This window comes from Hypanus sabinus, chromosome 2 (genome assembly GCF_030144855.1).
Source record: "Hypanus sabinus isolate sHypSab1 chromosome 2, sHypSab1.hap1, whole genome shotgun sequence".
NCBI lineage: Eukaryota > Metazoa > Chordata > Chondrichthyes > Myliobatiformes > Dasyatidae > Hypanus > Hypanus sabinus.
This window is the reverse complement of record NC_082707.1, coordinates 104,664,492-104,676,734: the sequence shown is the minus strand read 5'-3', so window position 1 is coordinate 104,676,734 and position 12,243 is coordinate 104,664,492.

The window sequence follows — 12,243 nt, the reverse complement described above, 5'->3', positions numbered from 1 at the left end:
AGTGTGCGACCTATGCTCCAGAAGTTACTTTCAGTAACATTGCCTTCTCTACACAGTGGAACTTTAGCCTTTGCAGAAGTAAACCAAGTCAATGGCTGTTCCACTGTAAATGGTAACAGGTAGGTTACTGAATTCAGCTTGCATTGTATTATTCCATGGTACTGAGCACGGTACGTGCAATATCTATACAGTTCCAAATCATCCTAAGTAGTTATGTACACAAGGTTACCACAGAATGCATTGAATAGAAAGTAATGCATTCAACTCAATGGTGTGTACAGTTCAATTTTGCTGATAACTACTATGTGCTAACATGATGTAAACGATGTTAGCACACTAACCATATGATTTGGACTTGTCTGCAACCAATTTTATGAGTGTGCTACCTATGCTCCAGAAGTTACTTTCAGTAACATTACCTTTTCTACACAGTGGAACTTTAGCCTTTGCAGAAGTAAACCAAGTCAATGTCTGTTCCACTGTAAATGGTAACAGGTAGGTTACTGAATTCAGCTTGCATTGTATTATTCCATGGTACTGAGCACTGTACATGCAATATCTATACAGTTCCAAATCACCCTGAGTAGTTATGCACACAAGGTTACCACAGAATGCATTGAATAGAAAGTAATGCATTCAACTCAATGGTGTGTACAGTTCAATTTTGCTGATAACTACTATGTGCTAACATGATGTAAACATTGTTTGTACACTAACCATATGATTTAGAGTTGTCAGCAACCAATTTTATGAGTGTGCTACCTATGCTCCAGAAGTTACTTTCAGTAACATTGCCTTCTCTACACAGTGGAACTTTAGCCTTTACAGAAGTAAACCAAGTCAATGGCTGTTCCACTGTAAATGGTAACAGGTAGGTTACTGAAATCAGCTTGTATTATATTATTCCATGGTACTGAGCACTCTACATGCAATATCTATACAGTTCCAAATCACCCTGAGTAGTCATGTACACAAAGTTACAACAGAATAAATTGAATATGAAGTAATGCATTCAACTCAATGGAGTGTCCAGTTCAATTTTGCTGATAACAACTAGGTGCTAGCATGATGTAAACATTGTTAGTACACTAACCATATGATTTAGAGTTGTCTGCAACCAATTTTATGAGTGTGCTACCTATGCTCCAGAAGTTACTTTCAGTAACATTACCTTTTCTACACAGTGGAACTTCAGCCTTTACAGAAGTCAACCAAGTCAATGGCTGTTCCACTGTAACTGGTAACAAGTAGGTTACTGAATTCAGCTTGCATTGGAGTATTCCATGGGACTCAGCACTCTACATGCAATATCTATACAGTTAAAAATCACCCTGAGTAGTTATGCACACAAGGTTACCACAGAATGCATTGAATAGAAAGTAATGCTTTCAACTCAATGGTGTGTACAGTTCAATTTTGCTGATAACTACTATGTGCTAACATGAAGTAAACATTGTTTGTACACTAACCATATGATTTAGAGTTGTCAGCAACCAATTTTATGAGTGTGCAACCTATGCTCCAGAAGTTACTTTCAGTAACATTGCCTTCTCTACACAGTGGAACTTTAGCCTTTGCAGAAGTAAACCAAGTCAATGGCTGTTCCACTGTAAATGGTTACAGGTAGGTTACTGAATTCAGCTTGCATTGGAGTATTCCATGGTACTGAGCACTCTACATGCAATATCTATACAGTTCCATATCACCCTGAGTAGTCATGTACACAAAGTTACAACAGAATAAATTGAATATTAAGTAATGCATTCAACTCAATGGAGTGTACAGTTCAATTTTGCTGATAACTACTATGTGCTAAAATGATGTAAACGATGTTAGCACACTAACCATATGATTTGGACTTGTCTGCAACCAATTTTATGAGTGTGCTACCTATGCTCCAGAAGTTACTTTCAGTAACATTACCTTTTCTACACAGTGGAACTTTAGCTTTTGCAGAAGTAAACCAAGTCAATGTCTGATCCACTGCAAATGGTAACAGGTAGGTTACTAAATTCCGCTTGCATTGGAGTATTCCATGGTACTGAGCACTCTACATGCAATATCTATACAGTTCCAAATCACACTGAATAGTCATGTACGCAAAGTTACCACAGAATGCATTGAACAGAAAGTAATGCATTCAACTCAATGGTGTGTACAGCTCAATTTTGCTGATAACTACTATGTGCTAACATGATGTAAACATTGTTTGTACACTAACCATATGATTTAGAGTTGTCAGCAACCAATTTTATGAGTGTGCAACCTATGCTCCAGAAGTTACTTTCAGTAACATTGCCTTCTCTACACAGTGGAACTTTAGCCTTTGCAGAAGTAAACCAAGTCAATGTCTGTTGCACTGTAAATGGTAACAGGTAGGTTACTGAATTCAGCTTGCATTATATTATTCCATGGTACTGAGCACTCTACATGCAATATCTATACAGTTCCAAATCACCCTGAGTAGTCATGTACACAAAGTTACAACAGAATAAATTGAATATGAAGTAATGCATTCAACTCAATGGAGTGTCCAGTTCAATTTTGCTGATAACAACTAGGTGCTAACATGATGTAAACATTGTTAGTACACTAACCATATGATTTAGAGTTGTCTGCAACCAATTTTATGAGTGTGCTACCTATGCTCCAGAAGTTACTTTCAGTAACATTACCTTTTCTACACAGTGGAACTTTAGCCTTTACAGAAGTCAACCAAGTCAATGGCTGTTCCACTGTAACTGGTAACAAGTAGGTTACTGAAATCAGCATGCATTGGAGTATTCCATGGGACTCAGCACTCTACATGCAATATCTATACAGTTAAAAATCACCCTGAGTAGTTATGCACACAAGGTTACCACAGAATGCATTGAATAGAAAGTAATGCTTCAATTGTGCTGATAACTACTATGTGCTAACATGAAGTAAACATTGTTTGTACACTAACCATATGATTTAGAGTTGTCAGCAACCAATTTTATGAGTGTGCAACCTATGCTCCAGAAGTTACTTTCAGTAACATTGCCTTCTCTACACAGTGGAACTTTAGCCTTTGCAGAAGTAAACCAAGTCAATGGCTGTTCCACTGTAAATGGTAACAGGTAGGTTACTGAATTCAGCTTGCATTGTATTATTCCATGGTACTGAGCACGGTACATGCCATATCTATACAGTTCCAAATCATCCTAAGTAGTTATGTACACAAGGTTACCACTGAATGCATTGAATAGAAAGTGATGCATTCAACTCAATGGTGTGTACAGTTCAATTTTGCTGATAACTACTATGTGCTAACATGATGTAAATGATGTTAGCACACTAACCATATGATTTGGACTTGTCTGCAACCAATTTTATGAGTGTGCTACCTATGCTCCAGAAGTTAATTTCAGTAACATTACCTTTTCTACACAGTGGAACTTTAGCCTTTGCAGAAGTAAACCAAGTCAATGTCTGTTCCACTGTAAATGGTAACAGGTAGGTTACTGAATTCAGCTTGCATTGGAGTATTCCATGGTACTGAGCACTCTACATGCAATATCTATACACTTCCAAATCACCCTGAGTAGTTAGGCACACAAGGTTACCAGAGAATGCATTGAATAGAAAGTAATGCATTCAACTCAATGGTGTCTACAGTTCAATTTTGCTGATAACTACTATGTGCTAACATGATGTAAACATTGTTTGTACACTAACCATATGATTTAGAGTTGTCAGCAACCAATTTTATGAGTGTGCAACCTTTGCTCCAGAAGTTACTTTCAGTAACATTGCCTTCTCTACACAGTGGAACTTTAGCCTTTTCAGAAGTAAACCAAGTCAATGGCTGTTCCACTGCAAATGGTAACAGGTAGGTTACTGAATTCCGCTTGCATTGTATTCCATGGTACTGAGCACTCTACATGCAATATCTATACAGTTCCAAATCACACTGAATAGTCATGTACGCAAAGTTACCACAGAATGCATTGAACAGAAAGTAATGCATTCAACTCAATGGTGTGTACTGCTCAATTTTGCTGATAACTACTATGTGCTAACATGAAGTAAAGATTGTTTCTACACTAACCATATGATTTAGAGTTGTCAGCAACCAATTTTATGAGAGTGCGACCTATGCTCCAGAAGTTACTTTCAGTAACATTGCCTTCTCTACACAGTGGAACTTTAGCCTTTGCAGAAGTAAACCAAGTCAATGGCTGTTCCACTGTAAATGGTAACAGGTAGGTTACTGAATTCAGCTTGCATTGTATTATTCCATGGTACTGAGCACTGTACATGCAATATCTATACAGTTCCAAATCACCCTGAGTAGTTATGTACACAAGGTTACCAGAGAATGCATTGAATAGAAAGTAATGCATTCAACTCAATGGTGTCTACAGTTCAATTTTGCTGATAACTACTATGTGCTAACATGATGTAAACATTGTTTGTACACTAACCATATGATTTAGAGTTGTCAGCAACCAATTTTATGAGTGTGCAACCTATGCTGCAGAAGTTACTTTCAGTAACATTGCCTTCTCTACACAGTGGAACTTTAGCCTTTGCAGAAGTAAACCAACTCAATGGCTGTTCCACTGTAAATGGTAACAGGTAGGTTACTGAATTCCGCTTGCATTGTATTATTCCATGGTACTGAGCACGGTACATGCCATATCTATACAGTTCCAAATCATCCTAAGTAGTTATGTACACAAGGTTACCACTGAATGCATTGAATAGAAAGTGATGCATTCAACTCAATGGTGTGTACAGTTCAATTTTGCTGATACCTACTATGTGCTAACATGATGTAAACATTGTTTGTACACTAACCATATGATTTAGAGTTGTCAGCAACCAATTTTATGAGTGTGCAACCTATGATCCAGAAGTTACTTTCAGTAACATTGCCTTCTCTACACAGTGGAACTTTAGCCTTTGCAGAAGTAAACCAAGTCAATGGCTGTTCCACTGTAAATGGTAACAGGCAGGTTACTGAATTCAGCTTGCATTGTATTATTCCATGGTACTGAGCACTGTACATGCAATATCTATACAGTTCCAAATCACCCTGAGTAGTTATGTACACAAGGTTACCAGAGAATGCATTGAATAGAAAGTAATGCATTCAACTCAATGGTGTCTACAGTTCAATTTTGCTGATAACTACTATGTGCTAACATGATGTAAACATTGTTTGTACACTAACCATATGATTTAGAGTTGTCAGCAACCAATTTTATGAGTGTGCAACCTTTGCTCCAGAAGTTACTTTCAGTAACATTGCCTTCTCTACACAGTGGAACTTTAGCCTTTGCAGAAGTAAACCAAGTCAATGGCTGTTCCACTGCAAATGGTAACAGGTAGGTTACTGAATTCCGCTTGCATTGGAGTATTCCATGGTACTTAGCACTCTACATGCAATATCTATACAGTTCCAAATCACACTGAATAGTCATGTACGCAAAGTTACCACAGAATGCATTGAACAGAAAGTAATGCATTCAACTCAATGGTGTGTACAGCTCAATTTTGCTGATAACTACTATGTGCTAACATGAAGTAAAGATTGTTTCTACACTAACCATATGATTTAGAGTTGTCAGCAACCAATTTTATGAGTGTGCGACCTATGCTCCAGAAGTTACTTTCAGTAACATTGCCTTCTCTACACAGTGGAACTTTAGCCTTTGCAGAAGTAAACCAAGTCAATGGCTGTTCCACTGTAAATGGTAACAGGTAGGTTACTGAATTCAGCTTGCATTGTCTTATTCCATGGTACTGAGCACTGTACATGCAATATCTATACAGTTCCAAATCACCCTGAGTAGTTATGTACACAAGGTTACCAGAGAATGCATTGAATAGAAAGTAATGCATTCAACTCAATGGTGTGTACAGTTCAATTTTGCTGATAACTACTATGTGCTAACATGATGTAAACATTGTTAGCACACTAACCATATGATTTGGACTTGTCTGCAACCAATTTTATGAGTGTGCTACCTATGCTCCAGAAGTTACTTTCAGTAACATTACCTTTTCTACACAGTGGAACTTTAGCCTTTGCAGAAGTAAACCAAGTCAATGTCTGTTCCACTGTAAATCGTAACAGGTAGGTTACTGAATTCAGCTTGCATTGTATTATTCCATGGTACTGAGCACTGTACATGCAATATCTATACAGTTCCAAATCACCCTGAGTAGTTATGCACACAAGGTTACCACAGAATGCATTGAATAGAAAGTAATGCATTCAACTCAATGGTGTGTACAGTTCAATTTTGCTGATACCTACTATGTGCTAACATGATGTAAACATTGTTTGTACACTACCCATATGATTTAGAGTTGTCAGCAACCAATTTTATGAGTGTGCAACCTATGATCCAGAAGTTACTTTCAGTAACATTGCCTTCTCTACACAGTGGAACTTTAGCCTTTGCAGAAGTAAACCAAGTCAATGGCTGTTCCACTGTAAATGGTAACAGGTAGGTTACTGAATTCAGCTTGCATTGTATTATTCCATGGTACTGAGCACTGTACATGCAATATCTATACATTTCCAAATCACCCTGAGTAGTTATGTACACAAGTTTACCAGAGAATGCATTGAATAGAAAGTAATGCATTCAACTCAATGGTGTGTACAGTTCAATTTTGCTGATAACTACTATGTGCTAACATGATGTAAACATTGTTTGTACACTAACCATATGATTTGGACTTGTCTGCTACCAATTTTATGAGTGTGCTACCTATGCTCCAGAAGTTACTTTCAGTAACATTACCTTTTCTACACAGTGGAACTTTAGCCTTTGCAGAAGTAAACCAAGTCAATGTCTGTTCCACTGTAAATGGTAACAGGTAGGTTACTGAATTCAGCTTGCATTGTATTATTCCATGGTACTGAGCACTGTACATGCAATATCTATACAGTTCCAAATCACCCTGAGTAGTTATGTACACAAGGTTACCAAAGAATGCATTGAATAGAAAGTAATGCATTCAACTCAATGGTGTCTACAGTTCAATTTTGCTGATAACTACTATGTGCTAACATGATGTAAACATTGTTTGTACACTAACCATATGATTTAGAGTTGTCAGCAACCAATTTTATGAGTGTGCAACCTTTGCTCCAGAAGTTACTTTCAGTAACATTGCCTTCTCTACACAGTGGAACTTTAGCCTTTGCAGAAGTAAACCAAGTCAATGGCTGTTCCACTGTAAATGGTAACAGGTAGGTTACTGAATTCAGCTTGCATTGTATTATTCCATGGTACTGAGCACGGTACATGCAATATGTATACAGTTCCAAATCATCCTAAGTAGTTATGTACAGAAGGTTACCACAGAATGCATTGAATAGAAAGTAATGCATTCAACTCAATGGTGTGTACAGTTCAATTTTGCTGATAACTACTGTGGGCTAACATGATGTAAACGATGTTAGCACACTAACCATATGATTTGGACTTGTCTGCAACCAATTTTATGAGTGCGCTACCTATGCTCCAGAAGTTACTTTCAGTAACATTACCTTTTCTACACAGTGGAACTTTAGCCTTTGCAGAAGTAAACCAAGTCAATGTCTGTTCCACTGTAAATGGTAACAGGTAGGTTACTGAATTCAGCTTGCATTGTATTATTCCATGGTATTGAGCACTGTACATGCAATATCTATACAGTTCCAAATCACCCTGAGTAGTTATGCACACAAGGTTACCACAGAATGCATTGAATAGAAAGTAATGCATTCAACTCAATGGTGTGTACAGTTCAATTTTGCTGATAACTACTATGTGCTAACATGATGTAAACATTGTTTGTACACTAACCATATGATTTAGAGTTGTCAGCAACCAATTTTATGAGTGTGCAACCTATGCTGCAGAAGTTACTTTCAGTAACATTGCCTTCTCTACACAGTGGAACTTTAGCCTTTGCAGAAGTAAACCAACTCAATGGCTGTTCCACTCTAAATGGTAACAGGTAGGTTACTGAATTCCGCTTGCATTGTATTATTCCATGGTACTGAGCACTGTACATGCAATATCTATACAGTTCCAAATCATCCTAAGTAGTTATGTACACAAGGTTACCACTGAATGCATTGAATAGAAAGTGATGCATTCAACTCAATGGTGTGTACAGTTCAATTTTGCTGATAACTACTATGTGCTAACATGATGTAAACATTGTTTGTACACTAACCATATGATTTAGAGTTGTCAGCAACCAATTTTATGAGTGTGCAACCTTTGCTCCAGAAGTTGCTTTCAGTAACATTGCCTTCTCTACACAGTGGAACTTTAGCCTTTGCAGAAGTAAACCAAGTCAATGGCTGTTCCACTGCAAATGGTAACAGGTAGGTTACTGAATTCCGCTTGCATTGGAGTATTCCATGGTACTTAGCACTCTACATGCAATATCTATACAGTTCCAAATCACACTGAATAGTCATGTACGCAAAGTTACCACAGAATGCATTGAACAGAAAGTAATGCATTCAACTCAATGGTGTGTACAGCTCAATTTTGCTGATAACTACTATGTGCTAACATGAAGTAAAGATTGTTTCTACACTAACCATATGATTTAGAGTTGTCAGCAACCAATTTTATGAGTGTGCGACCTATGCTCCAGAAGTTACTTTCAGTAACATTGCCTTCTCTACACAGTGGAACTTTAGCCTTTGCAGAAGTAAACCAAGTCAATGGCTGTTCCACTGTAAATGGTAACAGGTAGGTTACTGAATTCAGCTTGCATTGTATTATTCCATGGTACTGAGCACTGTACATGCAATATCTATACAGTTCCAAATCACCCTGAGTAGTTATGTACACAAGGTTACCAGAGAATGCATTGAATAGAAAGTAATGCATTCAACTCAATGGTGTGTACAGTTCAATTTTGCTGATAACTACTATGTGCTAACATGATGTAAACATTGTTAGCACACTAACCATATGATTTGGACTTGTCTGCAACCAATTTTATGAGTGTGCTACCTATGCTCCAGAAGTTACTTTCAGTAACATTACCTTTTCTACACAGTGGAACTTTAGCCTTTGCAGAAGTAAACCAAGTCAATGTCTGTTCCACTGTAAATCGTAACAGGTAGGTTACTGAATTCAGCTTGCATTGTATTATTCCATGGTACTGAGCACTGTACATGCAATATCTATACAGTTCCAAATCACCCTGAGTAGTTATGCACACAAGGTTACCACAGAATGCATTGAATAGAAAGTAATGCATTCAACTCAATGGTGTGTACAGTTCAATTTTGCTGATACCTACTATGTGCTAACATGATGTAAACATTGTTTGTACACTAACCATATGATTTAGAGTTGTCAGCAACCAATTTTATGAGTGTGCAACCTATGATCCAGAAGTTACTTTCAGTAACATTGCCTTCTCTACACAGTGGAACTTTAGCCTTTGCAGAAGTAAACCAAGTCAATGGCTGTTCCACTGTAAATGGTAACAGGCAGGTTACTGAATTCAGCTTGCATTGTATTATTCCATGGTACTGAGCACTGTACATGCAATATCTATACAGTTCCAAATCACCCTGAGTAGTTATGTACACAAGGTTACCAGAGAATGCATTGAATAGAAAGTAATGCATTCAACTCAATGGTGTCTACAGTTCAATTTTGCTGATAACTACTATGTGCTAACATGATGTAAACATTGTTTGTACACTAACCATATGATTTAGAGTTGTCAGCAACCAATTTTATGAGTGTGCAACCTTTGCTCCAGAAGTTACTTTCAGTAACATTGCCTTCTCTACACAGTGGAACTTTAGCCTTTGCAGAAGTAAACCAAGTCAATGGCTGTTCCACTGCAAATGGTAACAGGTAGGTTACTGAATTCCGCTTGCATTGGAGTATTCCATGGTACTTAGCACTCTACATGCAATATCTATACAGTTCCAAATCACACTGAATAGTCATGTACGCAAAGTTACCACAGAATGCATTGAACAGAAAGTAATGCATTCAACTCAATGGTGTGTACAGCTCAATTTTGCTGATAACTACTATGTGCTAACATGAAGTAAAGATTGTTTCTACACTAACCATATGATTTAGAGTTGTCAGCAACCAATTTTATGAGTGTGCGACCTATGCTCCAGAAGTTACTTTCAGTAACATTGCCTTCTCTACACAGTGGAACTTTAGCCTTTGCAGAAGTAAACCAAGTCAATGGCTGTTCCACTGTAAATGGTAACAGGTAGGTTACTGAATTCAGCTTGCATTGTATTATTCCATGGTACTGAGCACTGTACATGCAATATCTATACAGTTCCAAATCACCCTGAGTAGTTATGTACACAAGGTTACCAGAGAATGCATTGAATAGAAAGTAATGCATTCAACTCAATGGTGTGTACAGTTCAATTTTGCTGATAACTACTATGTGCTAACATGATGTAAACATTGTTAGCACACTAACCATATGATTTGGACTTGTCTGCAACCAATTTTATGAGTGTGCTACCTATGCTCCAGAAGTTACTTTCAGTAACATTACCTTTTCTACACAGTGGAACTTTAGCCTTTGCAGAAGTAAACCAAGTCAATGTCTGTTCCACTGTAAATCGTAACAGGTAGGTTACTGAATTCAGCTTGCATTGTATTATTCCATGGTACTGAGCACTGTACATGCAATATCTATACAGTTCCAAATCACCCTGAGTAGTTATGCACACAAGGTTACCACAGAATGCATTGAATAGAAAGTAATGCATTCAACTCAATGGTGTGTACAGTTCAATTTTGCTGATACCTACTATGTGCTAACATGATGTAAACATTGTTTGTACACTAACCATATGATTTAGAGTTGTCAGCAACCAATTTTATGAGTGTGCAACCTATGATCCAGAAGTTACTTTCAGTAACATTGCCTTCTCTACACAGTGGAACTTTAGCCTTTGCAGAAGTAAACCAAGTCAATGGCTGTTCCACTGTATATGGTAACAGGTAGGTTACTGAATTCAGCTTGCTTTGTATTATTCCATGGTACTGAGCACTGTACATGCAATATCTATACATTTCCAAATCACCCTGAGTAGTTATGTACACAAGGTTACCAGAGAATGCATTGAATAGAAAGTAATGCATTCAACTCAATGGTGTGTACAGTTCAATTTTGCTGATACCTACTATGTGCTAACATGATGTAAACATTGTTTGTACACTAACCATATGATTTGGACTTGTCTGCAACCAATTTTATGAGTGTGCTACCTATGCTCCAGAAGTTACTTTCAGTAACATTACCTTTTCTACACAGTGGAACTTTAGCCTTTGCAGAAGTAAACCAAGTCAATGTCTGTTCCACTGTAAATGGTAACAGGTAGGTTACTGAATTCAGCTTGCATTGTATTATTCCATGGTACTGAGCACTGTACATGCAATATCTATACAGTTCCAAATCACCCTGAGTAGTTATGCACACAAGGTTACCACAGAATGCATTGAATAGAAAGTAATGCATTCAACTCAATGGTGTGTACAGTTCAATTTTGCTGATACCTACTATGTGCTAACATGATGTAAACATTGTTTGTACACTAACCATATGATTTAGAGTTGTCAGCAACCAATTTTATGAGTGTGCAACCTATGATCCAGAAGTTACTTTCAGTAACATTGCCTTCTCTACACAGTGGAACTTTAGCCTTTGCAGAAGTAAACCAAGTCAATGGCTGTTCCACTGTAAATGGTAACAGGTAGGTTACTGAATTCAGCTTGCATTGTATTATTCCATGGTACTGAGCACTGTACATGCAATATCTATACAGTTCCAAATCACCCTGAGTAGTTATGTACACAAGGTTACCAGAGAATGCATTGAATAGAAAGTAATGCATTCAACTCAATGGTGTGTACAGTTCGATTTTGCTGATACCTACTATGTGCTAACATGATGTAAACATTGTTTGTACACTAACCATATGATTTGGACTTGTCTGCAACCAATTTTATGAGTGTGCTACCTATGCTCCAGAAGTTACTTTCAGTAACATTACCTTTTCTACACAGTGGAACTTTAGCCTTTGCAGAAGTAAACCAAGTCAATGTCTGTTCCACTGTAAATGGTAACAGGTAGGTTACTGAATTCAGCTTGCATTGTATTATTCCATGGTACTGAGCACTGTACATGCAATATCTATACAGTTCCAAATCACCCTGAGTAGTTATGCACACAAGGTTACCACAGAAT